The sequence below is a fragment of the Bos indicus genome, chromosome 16 (assembly GCF_029378745.1).
Source record: "Bos indicus isolate NIAB-ARS_2022 breed Sahiwal x Tharparkar chromosome 16, NIAB-ARS_B.indTharparkar_mat_pri_1.0, whole genome shotgun sequence".
Taxonomy (NCBI): Eukaryota; Metazoa; Chordata; class Mammalia; order Artiodactyla; family Bovidae; genus Bos; species Bos indicus.
The window spans coordinates 30,802,323-30,822,335 of NC_091775.1; the positions used below are offsets into that span (position 1 = coordinate 30,802,323).

Sequence of the window (20,013 nt, forward strand, 5' to 3'; positions counted from 1 at the left end):
AACGCTGCCAGCCCAAAGCGAAACGCGACAAGTGGGCGGGGCCGGGGGCCGGAGGCGGACGTGCATTCAGCAGGCCCGCAAGGCTTCCCAGCTCTGTGAGTCCTTTCTGGGGAACCAGGAGAGGGCTCCTCTCCTCATTACAAAACGGCCAGCGCGGAGCGGGCCCGCTGTAGTCGCGACGGCTCCTTCCTCGGCCTCTAGAAAGCCCGGGGAGTACCAGCCCGGGACAAGACAGCCGACATTGGTCACCGCAGCTGCGTTTGCCGTCCGGTCTGGAGAAGACTGAGGTCTCCGGGAGCACGCGAGATGTCTCTCTAGACCCAGCGCGTGGTCTTCAGTCCGGCTTTTTTAACTAGGGAAGAGGGCAGCAGCCAGGGGAAGAATGGGAGGGGCCCTGCGCGCTGGCGGGCCTCCCATTGGCTCCTCTCTCTCCTCCCTCAGACCCCATTGGCCGCGGGTCGAGCGCACGGGCCGAGCACGCTGCCCCGCGATGCGCGGCGTTGGGCTGGAGGCGGCGGCGCAGCCAATGGGAGTGGCCCGCGGGGCAGGGCTGAGGGCTCTGGGTCTCCGGGCGCGGGCGAGTTGGTAAACAGATCCGGAGCGCGTGCCGGGCGCCAGCGCTGAGGCGAGCGCGCGGAGGCTGCGCGAAGGTGACCGCGGATCCTAGCTTCCTGCAGCCGGGTAAGGCTGCTGCCCGCCGGGCGCCGCGTGCCCTGGGCGCCGTCTGCCTGAGGCCAGAGCAGGGCTCACCTCCCGCTTGGGCCCTTCTTGCATCCTCAAGTGACAGAGCGGCTTCCCCTTTGCGAGTTTCATTTGCCCGGAGTTCCAGGCCACGGCGCCGTGGGCGCGCCTCAGAATGCAGGGTGGGCGCCTACGGCTGTCTGCTACCCCCGTTCCCACAGCCCATATCTGTCTCGGGGAGGGTGCGAAGGCTGCGTGCCGGAGCCTTGGGTCCTCGGAACTCGCCTAGCAGCCCTGGTGACCTGATGCCTTGTTTCTTGGTTGCCAGTACTGCTTTCTTGCCTCGCTTTCTTACGATGACATTTCTCTTCACGCCTAGACCCCTTTGCACTGTCTCAGGGGCGCTAATTGTCCCTGGCCCGAGGTTTGTGTCAGGATTTTGACGCCCTTGGCCCTAGCCAGCTGTTGGGTTTCACTGGTGAGGGTTTTGTATGAACATGGGACTGAGGGTCCTTTTTGGTTATGTTCGCCGCTGCCTTTTCTTTGGCCCATCCTGCTGCTTCAAACGCTGGGGATCTTGTCAATGGTCGTGCCTTTCCCCAGTGCCTGCCCCTCTGCCAAACGGAGGCCGGTCCTCCCATGGACCTTGTGGGATGGAGAATGCTGCTGGGGGGCAGGTCTGGATGCTGGAACTCTCCATTTGGATGACAGGTGCCAGTCCTCTGAAGGGTGAGCGGCTTCTGTGCAGCCTTTCATCCTAGGTAGGGCCTGCAGCCCATTGGGAAACTCGTCCATGCTCACTTGGGCCTTGGGTGTGCGTGACAGAAGACTGAAGAGTTGGACCTGCCAGGTCTAACTTGTTGTTAAAGGATTTGAGCGTGCAGGATGCCAGCTTGCCAGTTGTTATGCTGGCAGGAGGGCCCATCTCTGGAGAAGGTACAAAGCGGGAGGAGGGGTGGGGAAACTGGTGATTCTCAGGGGAAACACCTTTATGATTGATGATGGCTTTGGGCATTTTCAACTTTGCAAATGATGCAGACAAAACAGGGTTAGGATTTTGGACCTGACCTTGGACAACTCAAAGGAAAAGTGAATTAAGGTGGTCAGAATGCTTCCTGTGTGTCACATAAGCCAGGGTTTCTTAATTTTCAGCAGCATCCCTGGCCTCTATCCATTAGATGCTAGTAGTACCCCCTCATCTTCCCCCACTAGTTGTGACAACCAAAAATGTCTCCACACATTGCCAGATGTCTCCTGGAGGACTCAGTCAACCTTGATTGAGAACCACAGAGATAAAACTGTAAGAGTTCCCATGCTGCCAAAGGCCCCCCTGGGACCTGTCCATGAGTAGCTGAGAGGTTTAGGTAGCAGATAGCATTGTGCTCTCTGTCCCAAAACAATGATAGAAGCCATGTTGGTTGGGCTTCAAGGGAATTTCCTTACCCCCTGCTCCATACCTGGGGGATAGGGGTGAGATAGGAGGTTAGAAACCTATGGGCATTAGCTGTGCCTGCTGAATGCATGGCAGAGACTGAGTCCAGAATACAAAAGAAGCGGGGATGCATACTAAGTCGCTTCAGTCGTGTCCAACTCTTTTCGACCCTATGCACTGTAGCCTGCCAGGCTCCTCTGTCCATGGGATTCTCCAGGTAAGACTACTGGAATGGGTTGCCATGCCCTTCTCCAGGGGATCTTCCCAACCCAAGGATCCAGCCCAGGTCTGTTATGTCTCCTGCATTGGCAGGTGGGTTCTTTACCACTAGCGCCACCTGGGAAGCCCCAAAAGAAGTGGGAGACTTGTGGTTTCTGTCTTTGGGGTGTTTGCAAGACTGTGGGAGATATGCATGTGAAATAACCATGGGGTGTTTTGTAAACAGTGAGCAAAGAGGTTTAAGCCGTCAGTGGTGACTGAAAGGCCAATTCAGTTTTCCATAAGTGGCTTTTGCAAAGTGATACTTTGTTCATCCTCACTTATTTACTGAGACATCTCTTATGTCTTATGATGTGAGAGGGGGCTAGGCCCATGTCTGCAGAGAGAAAGTGTCTGCATTTCAAACATATATGTAGGTGTATTTACTTGTACCATGTACTCCTCCTGAAAGAGGCTACCCAGAAATGTACTGGTGCAGAAGGGACACATGTACAATTTGTAGAGTGCTTTTCCAGTTGATCAAAGCATCAGAGACAATGTCGGAGACAATGAGCCATTTGTTTTTGCAGGGAAAGACACTTACTTCTGAGTCTAGAGTTTGTCTTCACTTTAACCCAGAATTTATGCCCCAAATTCCAAAGTCACAAACTGACGGGGATGCAGAAAAGTGAAGAAACAATGGTTATTGGACAGGAAAAACACCCCAAGTCCATACCGTGGATTTCCTTTTCTTGTCATTGATTGGTCCTATGGGGATGTATCAGGATTTTCCCATAACACTCCTTGGTTTGTTAGGGGGTCTTTTGGGTACCCTTTCTTGCCTGCAGAACAGAATCTGGACAGGGAGGTCAGTCTTCCTTTCTCAAAAAGAAGTTTAGAGAAGCTTATTATTGGGAAGCTCCAAACTCGGCAGGATGATTTTCCATCAAGAGCTGTGGACACTGAGTCATTATCTTTGTCAGTTGAAACAAGAGCTGTGTGCAAAATTAGACAGGAATATTTAGATAGAGAGTTGTCTTGATCTGACAGTGGCATCTGGAAATAGTTCCAGCATTCTTGCTAAACAACAGCCAGGAACTTGGGAGAGCCAGAGAAAGAAGAGCCTGTGGGAGGGGGGAACGTGAGGGTCCTGCTGCGTTAGGAGTTGCGCCCATGCAGGGAGAGGGGGTAGCGGGAATGGGGTCAGCTGACTCTGAGGCAGGGTCAGAACCCTGAGAGGGGTGCGTCTGGGTGGGCTTCTCCCCACAATTTTCACACCTGAGTGGTCTGTTAATAAGCATGCTGTTCATTGTGGGGTTATAGGCTCCTGAGCTCTTGACCTTTTTGCTTTGAGGTCATGGGCCTATAGTATATTTAAAGTTGGAAATGACCCTGAAAAAAATCTTTTTATTCTTCATACTTGGATATGATTTATTTTTTTTTCTTCTGTCCATGCAGAGAAGGATTCATGAGAAAGCTGAGGGTTTTTCTCTCAACTTGCCATTTCAGAGTATTGTAGATTCTCTTGTAGTGAATAGTGACTGAGTTCTTGTCTCCAGAGCCCTCAACTTGCTTTTTAAAACATTGTTCCGTTTCCTTCTGGGTGGAGGGAGAGGGGCTGCGTTTTGTCCAAACCTGGGAAATCATGTGTACCCTAAGGGTTGGTGCCCCTCCATGTCCTGCCCTGAAGAAAAGCCCTCTGTGACATTGTGGGTGAGCTTCCCAGGTGGCACTAGTGGTAAAGAATCCACCTGTCAATGCAGGAGATGTAAGAGACGTGGGTTCGATCCTTGGGTTGGGAAGATCCGCTGGAGGAGGGCATGGCAACCCACTCCAGTATCCTTGCCTGGAGTATCCCATGGACAGAGGAGCCTGGTTGCCTACAGTCCATGGGGTCGCAAAGAGTCGGACACAACTGAAGCATTTTAGCAGCAACAGCAGCAGCTGGTTATTTACTCATTGTTGAACAAGTATCAGTTTATTGTATTCCTTGAGTGTGGCATTGGGAATATACAACTGAACAGTTCTCTGGGTCCCTGGCCTCTGGGAATTGTAATAAGTGGTATGCAGATACCACCTAAGCACCCTCAGTGTGGTTTGAACTAGGGGCTCTGAGTGAGACCACTTCTGGCTAGTGACTCTTGGAGGAGAAGGCGTATTAACTGGGACACTGACGATGAGCAGGATTTTAGCAGAAAGAGGCAGGAGTGTAGAGGAGTGAGGGGCCAGTGCTTCCCAGACTCTATGCTAAAGGCCAGGTTTTATTTTTCCCCAATTTGCTGCAGACCAGTACTTTTGTAAAACACACTAAAAGTGTCATCAGTTCAGTTCAGTCGCTCATTCGTGTCCGATTCTTTGAGACCCCATGGACCGCAGCACGCCAGGCTTCCCTGTCCATCACCAGCTCCTGGAGCTTACTCAAACTCATGTCCATCGAGTCGGTGATGCCATCCAACCATCTCATCCTCTGTTGTCCCCTTCTCCTCCCACCTTCAATCTTTCCCAGCATCAGGGTCTTTTCCAACGAGTCAGTTCTTCACATCATGGCCATGCTAAATTGCTGTGAGGGTTTCTGAGTGCTTGTGCTTAGTCACTCAGTCGTGTCCGACTCTTTGTAGCCCCATGGACTCCTCTGTCTATGGGGATTCTCCAGGCAAGAATACTGGAGTCGGTTACCATGCCCTCCTCCAGGGAATCTTCCCAACCTAGGGATTGAACTCAGGTCTTCCACATTGCAAGTGAATTCTTGACCATCTGAGCCACCACCAGGGAAGCCCAAGAATGCTGGAGTGGGTAGCCTGTCCCTTCTCCAGGGGAACTCCCTGGTCCAGGAATCTAACTGGGGTCTCCTGCATTGCAGGCAGATTCTTTACCAGCTGAGCTACCAGGGAAGCCTTTCTAAGTGCTTCAGTTCAGTTCAGTTCAGTCGCTCAGTCATGTCAGACTCTTTGCGACCCCATGAATTGCAGCATGCCAGGCCTCCCTGTCCATCACCATCTCCTGGAGTTCACTCAAACTCACATCCATCGAGTCGGTAGTGCCATCCAGCCATCTCATCCTCTGTCGTCCCCTTTTCCTCCTGCCCCCAATCCCTCCCAGCATCAGAGTCTTTTCCAATGAGTCAACTCTTTGCATGAGGTGGCCAAAGTACTGGAGTTTCAGCTTTAGCATCATTCCTTCCAAAGAACACCGAGGGCCGATCTCCTTTAGAATGGACTGGTTGGATCTCCTTGCAGTCCAAGGGACTCTCAAGTCTTCTCCAACACCACAGTTCAAAAGCATCAGTGGCAAAGCGTCTGTCTACAATGTGAGAGACCTGGGTTCGATCCCTGGGTTGGGAAGATTCCCTGAAGAAGGAAATGGCAACCCACTCCAGTACTCTTGCCTTGAAAATCCCATGGACAGAGAAGCTGGGTGCAGGCTATCCATGGGGTCGCAAAGAGTTGGGCACGACTGAGCGACTTCACTTCAGCTTTCTTCACAGTCCAACTCTCACATCTATACATGACCACTGGCAAAACCATAGCCTTGACTAGACAGACCTTTGTTGGTAAAGTAATGTCTCTGCTTTTCAATATGCTATCTAGGTTGGTCATAACTTTTCTTCCAAGGAGTAAGCGTCTTTTAATTTCATGGCTGCAGTCAGCATCTGCAGTGATTTTGGAGCCCAGAAAAATAAAGTCTGACACTGTTTCCACTGTTTCCCCATCTATTTCCCATGAAGTGATGGGACCAGATGCCATGATCTTCGTTTTCTGAATGTTGAGCTTTAAGCCAACTTTTTCACTCTCCACTTTCACTTTCATCAAGAGGCTTTTGAGTTCCTCTTCACTTTCTGCCATAAGGGTGGTGTCATCTGCATATCTGAGGTTATTGATATTTCTCCTGAAAATCTTGATTCTAGCTTGTGCTTCTTCCAGCCCAGTGTTTCTCATGATGTACTCTGCATATAGGTTAAATGAGCAGGATGACAATATACAGCCTTGACATACTCCATTCCCTATTTGGAACCAGTCTGTTGTTCCATGTCCGGTTCTAACTGTTGCTTCCTGACCTGCATACACATTTCTCAAGAGGCAGATCAGGTGGTCTGGTATTCCCATCTCTCAGAATTTTCCACAGTTTATTGTGATCCACACAGTCAAAGGCTTTGGCATAGTCAATAAAGCAGAAATAGATGTTTTTCTGGAACTCTCTTGCTTTTTCCATGATCCAGTGGATGTTGGCAATTTGATCTCTGCTTACTCCTGTTATTTCATCAAGGATTACACCTTTAGTCCCAGGACCATTCTTTGAGTGGCATCTGTCCAGGCAGTGGGCTCTTTGAGCAGAAGCCTTGGGGCCGGGGACTGCCTGGTGGGGGTGAGTGCAGCTTGGTAGGAGGGTTAGGAGTTGGAGGGGAGCGGTAGGGGGCTGGGCTAGGGAGTGGATGGGGTGAGTCCCTATTTCCTGTTGAAGTAGCCTGTGCGATCACCCTTAGGAATTTAGGATAGTCCACTAGTACTTCTGTTGTGGCATTTAATCTCAGCAGTGGGGTCAGGGGGCCAGGCGGGCTTGGCCTAGCCCTCCTACTTTTCAGCTGATAGTTCAGGCTGGAAAGCGCCCACAGCTCCGTTGCAGCCTGGGGGGCCCTGACAGAGAGGGAGGTGGCTCCGTGCCGTGGCATATGTGCAGTGGACGTGGGTATCCGAGGGTATTGGGCGGACTGTGCAGGACCGGGGGCTGTGGGAGCGGGGGCGGCCTTCTGCTGTGGGAACCCAGGGTGCAGTGCTACTGGTTCTGTTGGGAGAGGGCTAACGAAGTGGATTCCTGTGCTGGGAGGTCTAGGAGCTGCGGCCTGAAGGGTGCCTGGGTTTCTGTGGGAGAGAAAGGATCCAAAGCTGAGGCCCGAGCAGGAAGGGGCAAAAGTGGATGCCGCTCTGGGGAGGGGAGGGCACTCAGTAGGCAAACTGTGCAGAATGGGGACTGGATTATGGTGGAGGGCTCAGGGTAGATGAAGGGGAGCCTAGTGAGGTGGCCTGTAAGAAGTGAGGGCGGCCTGAGTCCCAGGTGGCAGGCCTTGGGGAGGTGGAGTGAAAGCGTAGATTCCAGAGAGTATAACTCTGTGCAGGTGGAATCTCTTAAGTGACTGCTTAACCCGGGCTGAGATGTCTAGTGAGGGGAGCACTGTTTGGGGTAGATGGTGGTGTCACTGCTGAAAACAGGGTCAGGGGAGGAGGAGCTGGACTGGCGGAAGGAAGATGGTGATCGTTTTAGAAGCAAAGGGGTCGAGGTGCCTTGTGGGATTTTCCCCTGTATTCTTTTGTTATTAAGGTACAGTTTGCATACAGTAGGTTCACACTTTCTGGTGTGCAGTTGGGTGGTTTGGTAAATGCATAGAATCATGTAACCATTATCACAGTCAAGGTCTAGAACTGCTCCGTTCCCCCCACCCCCAGTTCCCTGGACCCCTTCATTGGTGTCCGTAGGACTTGGAGGGAGAGATGTCATGTATGTATAACTGGTTTGGTTCTAGAATTGATTCAGTGGTTGGGTTGGCCTGCCCTGCCCCAGCTGGGAATGGCATGCACAGGCCTGGGGGAGCCACCAGCCCATGGGGAGGCTGAAGCCTGTTCCCAGGGGACAGTGTAGGGAGCCGGGTGGAGAGGCTGGGGACCAGGCCTGGGGACACCTGTGCTGTGAGGATGAGGAGCTGGTGAAAGAAGCTGAGCTGAGGGGCTGACAGAGTGACGGAAACCCAGGTCAGGATTTCCCGAGAGAGTGGGGCCAGCGGGAAAGGCTGGGGAGGATGGTGTTGGGGTGGCTTAGGTGTATGGAGCCATCAGGTAGCCATTGTGAGTGTCATGGTGTGGGGGGTGGTGGTGGAGAGCTTGGGGTCTGGGCCAGACAGCCTGTGCTGAGGGAGGAGGAAGGACAAGACGGGAGGTGCCCTCTGTCCCTGGAACGTTGGCAGAGGTGAGATGGAAGGAGAGACAGAATCAACAGGAGGTTTTTTCATATTTGGTGCGTGAAAGCTGAGAGCAGGTTTGTGGGCTTGAGGGGGAAAGCTTTTGTGGAAGGAGAGATTGAAGGCAAAACAAAAAATAGGTCAGAGGCAAGGTCCTAGAGGAGGAGGGAGAGGGAAGAATTTCGGGATGGCAGTGCGGGGAGGAGATAGGATGAGGAGATAGGAGATAAGGGAAGCCGGGGGAGGGCTGAGGCCTGGACCAGGGCTTGAGGGCGAGCACAGCTGATTGCCTCTGTTTTAGGGAAGCAACAGGTCAGCTAGATGTGAGTGAGGCCCTCTGCTTGGTGTGAGAGGGGAGGCTGGCCTGGGGTGGTGCTCAAAGGGGAAGTCAGGCTCCTGGCAGCTGCTGAGGAGGGCAGGAGGCGGGTGTGTGTGTGTGTGTGTGTGTATGTGTGTGTGTGTGTAAGTGAGGCAGGAAAGTGTTTCCTGGTGTGTGTATGTGTGTGTGTGTGTAAGTGGGGCAGGAAAGTGTTTCCTGGTGTGTGTGTGTAAGTGGGGCAGGGAAGTGTTTCCTGGTTCTCTGAGAAGGGGCCCAAATCCCTTCCCTGCTCCCTGCCCCTCCTACTGGACTTTCCCAGAGGTGTTGCCTGAAAGAGGTTGTGGTCCCCACCTCTCCACCCCTGAGAAGCAAGTCTGCCCACCCCCTCAACCCCCGTCCCACCCCACCCCCGCCACACACACACGCTTGCTGTTTTCACAGAGTGTCTAGAAGAGTTAGTACTTAGATTCTTTTGAGTGTGAAAATCTTTGTGTGTGTGTGTGTGCAAGGTCGCTTCAGTCATTTCCGATTCTTTGTGACCCCATGGACTGTAGTTGCCAGGCTCCTTTGTCCATGGGATTCTCTAGGCAAGAATACTGGAGTGGGTAGCCATGCCCTCCTCCAGGGGATCTTCCCTACTTCGGGATCAAACTCAGGTCTCTTATGCCTCCTGCATTGGCAAACAAGTTCTTTACCACTCACGCCACTTGGGAAGCCTGTGATTCTCTCTAGACCCTGTTAAATCCCAATTTTTAGCACAGCCCTGGGTCATACTGATCCGCTCAGGGGATAAAAGGCCATGACCTAATCTCAAATCTTGAGGTCATCTAGGTCAGTCTCAGCTTCTTATATGTGAGGAAACGAGGAAGCTCAGCCCAAGGGAGAGCAGGAGGGCCCATTGTCACATGTGGCTGGTGCCCAGGGTGGGCTTCGAACCTGGGGCTGGCTGGCTGCCCTCGCGGACCGGGAGCCAGAGGGTTCCTGCCATCTCCTGGGCAAGATGTGAGGTCCTGGGGGTTGTTCACACACAGAACTTTTACATTAAACCCAGATCCTGGGGTTAAGCCTGGTTTGCTTTCTGCCTGGCACATTTTCTCTGTTTGGCACCAGGCCTGGCTCAGGGGAGGGTGAAGGTAAGAATAGGTTGCCCTGTGACCCACAAGTGGTTACTGTTTGACAGATTCTGGAGCAAACATCTCCCATCTGTGTGAGATCAAAAAAGCAGTTTGTGGCTCTTGCTCCCTGCTGTGTTTATAGCCAACGTTTGGTAAAGCTGAGGGCTGGGTACCACGTATGGGTCACGCCTGCTATGCCCCTGTTGCAGCCCACATGAACGCACTGTTAGTGGGCCAGACCTGCTCTCTTTTCCGTCTTCCCTCCCACTCTTCTTCTAAGGAGGGAGTGGGGCCGAATAGGGTATCCTGGGTGGACCACACCACTCGCTCCCCGTGTCTGCATGAGCATAGGAGCAGGCTCCCGAGTGTCCCCTTATGAACGTTGTTCTTCCTTGGTTTCCCCCTCTTCTGCCTGTTAAAACACTGGGGTGCTGATCCTACTGCTGTGTCCATGCCTCTGCATTGAGGTGGTTCACAGTGATTGTGGACAGAAAGCATTTCCCAGGTGCTTAGCATCCCTGGTGTCACTTGAGTTGTGGGTTCAAAAGATGGAGCTTGGGAAGCTGGGGAGCCCCTGGGTGCCCGTGGGTATGACACTCCTGGTGAGGGTGTAGTGAAGTGCCAGCCCTCAGCAGGAGTCAGGGTCTGGGTAAGAGAGTCCCCTCTCCAGGAAGGCACCATGCAACCCCGGGAGATGGGATGGATACACCAAGAGTCATACAGGGCATGGCAAGAGGGACTTTAGAGGAAGAGAGGTGGCTTTAGGATGGAGCAGGGGACTGCTGTGGAGCGTCTTAATGTTTCATGAGGATGAGTAGGACTTTGGTAGAGGAAAGGGTGTTCCGGGGGAGGCAGAGGCAGCATGTGGAAGCAGGAAGACGTGTGAGTGTGTGTGTGGGGGGGGTGGGAGTATGTCTGTGTGTGTGTTGAGGATGAGCCATTCTGGCTGAAGCCCTGGTGTGGGGGAGATAGTGGGAAATAAGCACTGGAAAGATGTCTTGTGGTCCACAGTGAAGAACCTTGAGGGCCAGGCCTTAGTTCTTCCAGCAAAGAAGAGTGGAGGTCAGCGAGGAGGCAGCTGCCTCGCCCTCTGTCTGTCCTTTTCTCGTTCTCTTCCTGCCTACAGTCATTTGTCTGGAGTTGTCCTTTGTAGGTTAACTCACTGGTTTTAAAAACTATTGGGGTTTTGTGTACACTTCCCTGGTGGCTCAGATGGTAAAGAATCCGCCAGCAATACAGGAGCTCTGGGTTCGATCCCTGGGTTGGGAAGATCCCCTGGAGGAGGGCATGGCACCCCACTCCAGTACTCTTGCCTGGAGAATCGCCATGGGCAGAGAAGCCTGGTGAGCTACAGTCCATGGGGTCGCAAAGAGTCGGACACAACTGAGCGACTGAGCACATAGTGCCAAAGGGTTGCATGGGCTCTCCGTGGCAGGAGTCATTAATTTAACCTTTACACCAGTGATGTGCATAAGTGTCTGTGCCTGGCCTGCATGTGGTGTTTGGAGGTGCTGCTGATAAAGGTTGGTACATGGTAGGACTGGGGCCACATACCCAGTGGAGCGCATACCCAGCGTAGACCCAGTGTGAGGCTCCTGCCTCTTTCTCCCACTGTGTCTGAGATAGAACCAGGGTGGGATTGCTGGTGCTGAGAAGCCTGACACTCTCAGTCTGGTAGCTGAGGAACTTTCCAGTAAGGCAGTTTGGCCAGGTGGCCCTTGAGAGCCCAGCCAGCTCCTGGATTTTTATGACTCATAATTTTCTGCAACCAGTTGGACACTTTCCAAGGCGTGAATCTTGCTGTGTTTCCAGGAGAGTGACTACTGATTTAAAAACATGTTTCTGACTGGGGTGAAGTTTTCTTATTTGCTCTCACTTCCTAGGCCACAAGAGGAAAGGGCTGAGGGAGCCAGGGGTCAGGCAGGTGTAGATTGGCCAGCTCTTGAGAGTGTTGGGACGAGTTCTCTTTACCGTGTGGAGCTCTGCCTCATCAGCAAGTCGAGACCGTAATTCTGTACAGGGTTGTTGTGAGATGAAAGTGAAGTGAAGGTCGCTCAGTCATGTCTGAGTCTTGATGACCCCATAGACTGTAGCCCACCAGGCTCCTCTGTCCATGGGATTCTCCAGGCAAGAATACTGGAGTGGGTTGTCATGTCCTCCTCCAGGGGATCCTTCCGACCCAGGGATCCAACCCAGGTCTCCCACATTCCAGGCAGATTCTTTACCATCTGAACCACCAGGGAAGCCCTGGTTGTAAGATTAGGAGCAGCACAAAGTGACGCATGCATAAGGGGAATAATGACTGTTAGCTGTTCTTATTATTAATATTATTTAATTGAAATGTTTAATCTGCAGTGAACGTGTTTTAAAAGGTTAAGAATATAAGTGGTGACAGCGTTTTGAGGCTGGGGGCTCTTACTCGGAGGGTGCGGGGCCCTACGCTGTGCAGTGCCTGGTGTGTAACACAGGTGCTCCGTGGTGTTCTCAGTGTTGACCCGAAGCCGGTGGACAAGTGGGGCATGTTTATACTGAACGCAAGCAGGACTCTGTCATCAGGAGCAGGAATGTGTCTCAAGCGGCCCGTGGGACATGCCAGCACCCAGCACAGCACCGGGCACTAGCCAGCACTCAGTGCCGCTTGTGGAGTGACCACACGAAGTTATTTTAGAGGAATGATCTCAAAATTATTCTAGGATACAGCCCTTCTTCCCAACCCAGGAATCTACCTTTTAAAAAATAGCCACTACATTAGTTTCCATTGTTGCTGTAAGAAATGACCACAAACTCAGGGACTTAAAAACACTACAGATTGATTATCTTAATATTCTGGAGGTCAGAAGTCTGATGTGGGTCTCACCTGGCTAAGACCAAGGAGTCAGCAGACTCTCTGGGGGCCCGAGGACAGAGCCGCTCCGCTCCTCTTTCCAGCTTCTGAGAGCCGCCTGCCTCCCTTGGCTGAGTCTCTGTCTCCACAACTGCATCGCTCCAGCCTCTGCCTCTCTCACATCTTCCTCTTCTGACTTGGATCCTCCTGCCTTTCTCGTAAGGACCCCTGATTACACTGGGCCCAGGTGGATAGCCCCCTCCATCTCAAGTTCTTTAATTCATCACACCTGCAAAGTCCCTGTCACCACATGAGATAACTTAGTCGCAGATTCTGGGGATTAGAACATGTGTGTTCATCTGTGTGAACATCTCTGGGTGGCCGTCATTCAGCCGGCCACAGCCACCCGCAGTATTTTGGCCAGATTTTAACACAACCGCGTAAATACCTGATTTTAGTTTAAGAGGAACTCCTCAACTACAGCACCAGGGTCCTTCCTCACCGCTGTGTGACCGTGCAGATGACATTGGTGTTTGTGTGGTCAAGGTCAGTCTGTGTGAATGTCGGGGGGAGTGGGGGTGGAAAGAGTCAGAGGTGTATGAGATGTGAGCCTCCCTCAAGAGGTTTGTTACTGAAAAGACTTCTATGTGCTAAAGGTAACTTACAAATGGGGCAGAATCTGACCAGAGCTGGATTGGTCAATCAATGGAAAGTGTTAAATTCAGAAGAGCTGAGAAAAAATGAGGGCCCAATTTAGACATATGTCCTTGAATATATTCAAGGAATGTTGAATATATTCGTACATTTCAAAGTACTTCTGTCTCTCTTATTTAGATTGGACTTAGGCCATCATTAGTATTCAGGTGAGGTTATAGGAAGCAGGTTCAGGGACCTGGAGCATCCTGGCCGGTCAGAGCAGAGCTGATGCCCAGGCCCAGAGGCTGGCATCATGCAGACAGTCTTCATGGCTGATGGGTGCATAGGTGAAATGCACAGGTGAAGGAGCAGGTGCGTGTGTGTGTGCGCGCATGCGTGTGTGTGCGTGCATGCGTGTGTGTGTGCATGCGTGTGTGTGTGCACGCGCGCACAGAACTGATGCTCAGGCCCAGAGGCTGGCATCATGCATACAGTCTGCATGGCTGATGGGTGCATAGGTGAAGTGCACAGGTGAAGGAGCAGGTGCGTGTGTGTGTGTGCGCATGCATGTGTGCACATGCGTGTGTGTGTGCATGTGTGTGTGTGTGCATGCGCGCACAGAGCTGATGCCCAGGCCCAGAGGCTGGCATCATGCATACAGTCTGCATGGCTGATGGGTGCATAGGTGAAGTGCACAGGTGAAGGAGCAGGTGCGTGTGTGTGCGTGCGCATGCATGTGTGCACATGTGTGTGTGTGTGTGCATGCGTGTGTGTGTGCACGCGCGCACAGAGCTGATGCCCAGGCCCAGAGGCTGGCATCATGCATACAGTCTGCATGGCTGATGGGTGCATAGGTGAAGTGCACAGGTGAAGGAGCAGGTGCGTGTGTGTGCGTGCGCATGCATGTGTGCACATGTGTGTGTGTGTGCATGCGTGTGTGTGTGCACGCGCGCACAGAGCTGATGCCCAGGCCCAGAGGCTGGCATCATGCATACAGTCTGCATGGCTGATGGGTGCATAGGTGAAGTGCACAGGTGAAGGAGCAGGTGCGTGTGTGTGCGTGCGCATGCATGTGTGCACATGTGTGTGTGTGTGCATGCGTGTGTGTGTGCACGCGCGCACAGAGCTGATGCCCAGGCCCAGAGGCTGGCATCATGCATACAGTCTGCATGGCTGATGGGTGCATAGGTGAAGTGCACAGGTGAAGGAGCAGGTGCGTGTGTGTGCGTGCGCATGCATGTGTGCACATGCGTGTGTGTGTGCATGTGTGTGTGTGTGCACGCGCGCACAGAGCTGATGCTCAGGCCCAGAGGCTGGCATCATGCATACAGTCTGCATGGCTGATGGGTGCATAGGTGAAGTGCACAGGTGAAGGAGCAGGTGCGTGTGTGTGCGTGCGCATGCATGTGTGCGCATGCGTGTGTGTGTGCGTGTGTGTGTGTGTGCACGCGCGCACAGAGCTGATGCTCAGGCCCAGAGGCTGGCATCATGCATACAGTCTGCATGGCTGATGGGTGCATAGGTGAAGTGCACAGGTGAAGGAGCAGGTACGTGCGTGCGTGTATGTGTCTGTGTGTGGTGGGGGTACATAGGTGTAAGTAGAGATTGGATGGGAGGCCTGGGTCCTGACTTCAGCCTCCACCTTCAGGCTCAGGAGTTTGGGGCTTATTCTGTAGAAAACTAGGAGCCATTTGAGCCGAGGGTGAAATGTGATGCAAATGGCTTTGAGGATTAATCTGGCGGCAGATGGGCTGTAGGATGGAGCCAGGGAACTTGTGGGCGTCAGAGGGGTTTCCCTGCACTGTCCCTCCCTGAAAATACCTAGCGAAAGCCTCCCGTGCAGTTATCTTCTCTGAGAGTGGCATCGACCGTGCTGAGGATTACCAGTGGTATTTTTATCCTGCTTGTCCTGGGCACTGCATGCGGGCTGCCAGCACGCCAGACTGCCTTTCCTGAGTAATGCCTCACACCACAGCCGTATAAGCCACACTGGTCCCCAGGAGAGGGTGAGTCTGCCCTCCCTGAGTCACATCTGGTACTGTACCCGGCCCGGCTGCTGGGAGTGTAAATCAGTAAGAGGGTTGTCCACACTGGTCTCATTCATGCTCGCCCTGGTCTCACCAAGTCCAGACCTCATTCCAGGGTGTCTGTGTGGTCTTAATAATAATGATCATCAGCTGGCAGGTTTTGAGCACCTTCTGTATGTGCCAGGCATCCGGGGTCCTAAGTACTATTATATGGATTATCTAACCCACTCCTCTTGAGAACAGATGAGGGAAACTGAGGTGCAAAGTTGAGCTTAAATGACTACTTAGGTCAGCAGCAGAGTCAGAATTTTAACCGGGAGCGCCCAACTCCAGAGCATCTTGACTGCTTCATCAGTATCACTTCCTGGACCAAATCTTTTTTAATCTTTTAAGCAGAATACATTGGTTTATAATCAGACAGTGAGACTGCACTCAGGACCCCATGCTTGGCATGTTGGTGTTTGTAATCAGTTACATTTGCTCCCCAGTGAGAGGAAAGGTCACCTGGGGCCCTCTGAGGTACCTACCTGTGCTCTGGAGCCCTGGGCCCGTGCAGGTCCATTCATGGCCTGAGTTTCTCTCTGGATTGTCATTAGAGGCTGGAACTACTCCTGCTGCTGCTTTTTCGATTCCCTCTTGCTGCCCCCAGCCCAGTGTCCACTTTGGGGCAACGTACCAGGGAGTCCTAAGAATATCTTAATTTCCCAAAAGGGTGAAGAATGGAGGCTTGCCATCGAGGATATCACTCTTTTGCTAGTTTTCTCCTTTTACCTGTGAAATGGTTGCCTGGTTCCTGAGCCGTGATGGATTTGAGTTCTAGCTCTTATTTTGACTTTGGGCAAGTGGTGTGACTTGTTGTGTGACTTTGGGCAAGTCACTTAACCTCTCTCTACCTTAGTTCCTTCACTGTACAATGGACATAGGGGACTTCCCTGGCAGTCCAGTGGTTAAGACTCCAAGCTTCTAATGCAGGGGTTGTGGGTTCAATCCCTGGTCAGGGAAGAAAGAAAAGTAAGGGAGGTAATACACATAGAACACTTAGCACACAGCCTGGCATATAATAAACTCTGAGTGAAAAATAGAAGCTACAGTTAACGTCACATTATGCTGGTCTTCTGCTTCAGATGTTTGGGGAACCAGTGAAATTCACTGGAGAATGTCAGAGTGCCCGCTATTCAACAAGCCCTTGAGTGTGTTAGCATAAGAGTCTATACTTTTTAAATGGTTTCCAAAAAAATCCCAATAGTCTGGAAATGGCTTTTGAAGGAACATGAAGTCCTTAGCGTAGGAGACAACTTGAGGCCCAGAAATGAACTTCTTTCCTTACAGGGGACAGTTCTGCTGCGCCAGCCACGGGCTGCGTCTTCAGCCCCGTGGGAGTCTGTGGTGAGCAGCCTGGACCAGGGCAGGAGGCTGCCCTGTCCTGCAGTGGGGGCTCGGTGGGCGGCTGAGGGTGGGAGCGGCAGTGGGCATCCTGTCTGCCTGCCTCTCCCCTCCCAGGCACACACTGGTGCTTGCCTGGCAGAGGGGGCTCCTGTTAGTGATACGGTGAAAGTTCTGGAATGGAGGACTGGTCTCAAGCAGTGGACTGACAGTGTACTTGTCATTTTAATGTGAGATGAGGGGACGCAGGAGGCAGCTGTATGGCTGAAAACCTTGGGAAAGGCAGGAGGAAGGAGAACAGGAAGTCGGCATCTGACCCCACCCCACCCCTGGCCTGACCCCTTCATTAGCAGCTCTCAGATCATCCTGCTCTGGGTGAGCCAGTAAAAGGTGGTCACCTCAGAGCCCCTCCCTCTGTCCAGCCCCTGCCTGGGGCCTCTGGGTAGTGGGCAGCTCTATGCCTGGGAAGGTGCCCATCTCTTGGGGTCAGGAGCAGAGCTGTGCTGAGGTGTGCTCACCCCAGTGCCAGCTCTGGTGGACTGCTCTAACTCCAGTGGCCTTTCCAGATTTCCTGGGACAGTTGAGGTTATGTTTTACTCTGTTGCCCTAGAATCGGGGTCAACACACTTCCCTGAAAGAACCAGATAAGGGGATATTTTAAGCTTTGTGAGCCATAGTTCTCACTTGCAACTACTCAACTTGGTGTTATAGCTTAAAACCAAATCAAACCCCAAAACCCCAAACAGCCGTAGGTAATACATATCAATGAGCTGTTGACAATACCTAAAGGAATGAGCAGTAATTTGTGTTCCAGTAAATCCTTATTTAAAACATTTGTGTTCCAGTAAACAGGGCTGGATTTGTCCCCATGGTTTGCTGACCCCTGATCTAGAAGGGCACCAGTCATATTACATCTCTTAACTTCTGGGTCAGAAAAATGTGATCACTGCACTTACTGCATTATTCTAAACTAGGATCCTGTTTTGGGGGAAAGTGCCCATTAATCGTTTCTGTCTTTTAACACAGGGCCAGCATTAGACCTACCTGTGCCCAGTGATTTTCTCACCACTTCCTGAGAAGGGCAGTTGAGCTTCTTTCCCAAAAGAGGGATGGCCATGTTCCATCTTCCTGGTGGCCTGTTAGGGGCAGTTGTCTTCTGATGAAGGAGAGTGGCTAAACAAGGGTGTGGAGAGGCCTTATTTATAGCTTTCTGATCTGCCTCCAGCCCTCTGCCCATCGCACCCAGGACAGACACTTGAGGGATGTGGGATAGTTGCTTTAAATCACACCTCTGTGTGCTTGCTTGTATTTTTCATTTTAACAATAGATATTGAAGATTCTTTTTCTGTAACTTATTTTCTGTTACAGAAGTAGTGTATGTTCTTTGTTGAAAACTTTAGGAAATAAAGCAAATGAAGAAAGTAAAAAGAAATGTATCACCCCACCGCCCAGAGAAGACCTGTTATGCATGTTTGCTATCACCCATCACCCTTCTTTGAAACTTCTTTCCTCCTCCTTCTGTCCTTCCAAAACAAAGGATAATATTGTTGTGTAAGCTGCTTCCTTCCTATGTGGGAACATATAGTAAACTTTCTTATTTGCCAGTAAATACCTTTGTTGTCATTTTAAGTGGCTGCACAGCAGTCCATCTATGGGTGGACCACTATTTATGTAGCCAGTCTGAGTGTTGTAATTTATGTTCTTGTGGCTGAATTATCACACATTCAATGTTAAGGAAATGCAGTTTGACAGGGATGCTTGGATATCTCCCAGAAAGGATGGCCTGGGAGGGCGACAGGGAAAGGGGACTTCGTAGTAGGCACACAGGTTTGGGGTATTCCAGAGGTGGCTTGTAGCTGTCGGGCATGAATGACCCTAGTCGCCCGTTCTCCATTGTGGAAGCTTGACTCACCAGGTCTGGCTGGGACTGACTGACAGCGGAGGGGTGGGTACGAGGTGGGGTTGGAGAGGGGCACAGGCTCTTTTTCTCTGTCTCTTCCCCTGGGTGGTTCTTCCTGTTTTCAGTTGGCTTTGAAAATTGATGTGTGTTAGGATGTTTCTGAACCTGCTGATGAATGGGCCCTCAGGGCAGACCTCACTAGGTAGGAGCCTTCCGGGTCTGAGATATTGGCCCCCGGGGTGTGATTTTAAAGGCCGAAGTGAAGGGCACATCTACAGAAGTTCATGGATTTGGGCTTCAAAGGTTTAAGTCTTTTCTCTGACACACACACTCTTATCAGTCCTTGGAGGAAACAGTCCACTGGTATTTTCATTTTCTAAGAGGGAAAGCAAGAAGGAAAAATTTCAGGCATGTAAAGGAACTTTCCAGTGTCCATGCAGACTAGAAACTGGGACTGTTCATGCCCAAAGTAAAAAAAGATTGCTCTTGGCCACCTGTGAGCCCCCATCCTGGGCCTCCTGGAGGTCATTAAACAATCTTTTCCCAGGAACACTAAGTGGCAGTCTTGAGATTCCTTTGGTGGCTGTCTCCTTTTTCAGTTTCTTGAGGAAGAGTAATGGGAAAGGAAGGGGCAGTGGAAGGTTTCCACTTAGGGACAAAGCCAGACTTTTAGGGAGTAGCAGGGAGAAGCTTTGAGGAAAGGGTCTCTGTTTAGACTTCCTGCCTGGCCTTGAGTGTGGGCCACCTTGGTTCCTTTTTGCCTCTTCTTCCAGGACAGGATTCTTAAGGTAAGTTTCCAGGACCACCAGCAGCAGCAGGTGGGAATCTATTAGAAACGTAGGTTTCCAGGTTCCATTTCAGACCTAGAGAATCAGAAACCTGGGGTTGGGGAGCAGCAAGCTGTATTTTAGCGAGTCTCCTGGGTGATTTCTGATGCCCCCTAAAGTATGAGACCTCTGCCTCAGACAAGGCTCCTAGGAGACCTTTGAGTCCGTATGTAGATTGAAAGCTGTAAGCAGGTGTGAGCCTGTCCCAGAAATGGCAGGCTTTCTTAAATCTTGGGGGGGGGCCAGCTGAGTTCATTTCTGTCTGCTCTGTGTCAATGTGGTGCGAGTTGCTGGAGACACGGAGGGGAGACCACAGGTGTGGTCTGTGCCCTCCTTTGGCTCACAGCTCAGTGTGTGGGACCCACAGGAGATTTAGAGCATAGTCACTGCTACCTGGGGATGGAACAAGGAGCCATGGAGGGATGTGGATGGGCTTTGGGGATGGGACATGTTGGGGAGAGCGTCCCAAAAGAGGTGCTGTTTGCACTGAGGTGTGGTGAGAAGGAAAGACGTGCATTCTTGCACAAGATAGCGGGGGTTGGGGGGCAGAAAGGTCAGTTAGGGGCTGCTGTGGTTGCCCAGCTGGGAGCCCCTGGGGGGATTAGGAGAGGTGGTCTCAGTCCTCAGGATGGGGAGCCTGGGTGGGCGGGTAAGGGGAGTGAAATCAGTTCCGGATGTGTCCGTGGGCCACTGGGTGACGTCGAGGCTTGAAGCCTGCTCGGGA

At 51.9% G+C, this 20,013-nt stretch overlaps 1 protein-coding gene across 3 annotated transcripts in view; it reads left to right on the forward strand.

Annotated features, from left to right (window-relative positions):
* Window positions 1–526: 526 nt before the first annotated feature.
* Window positions 527–20,013, forward strand: part of COQ8A (coenzyme Q8A) — a 47,499-nt gene continuing 28,012 nt past the window's right edge. For 2 of the 3 annotated variants that reach the window (XM_019976047.2, XM_019976048.2), the window contains exon 1: window positions 527–681. The gene's annotated coding sequence lies outside the window, so the exon portion shown is untranslated. The remainder of the gene's footprint in view (window positions 682–20,013) is intronic. The other variant, XM_019976049.2, reaches the window with a different exon arrangement.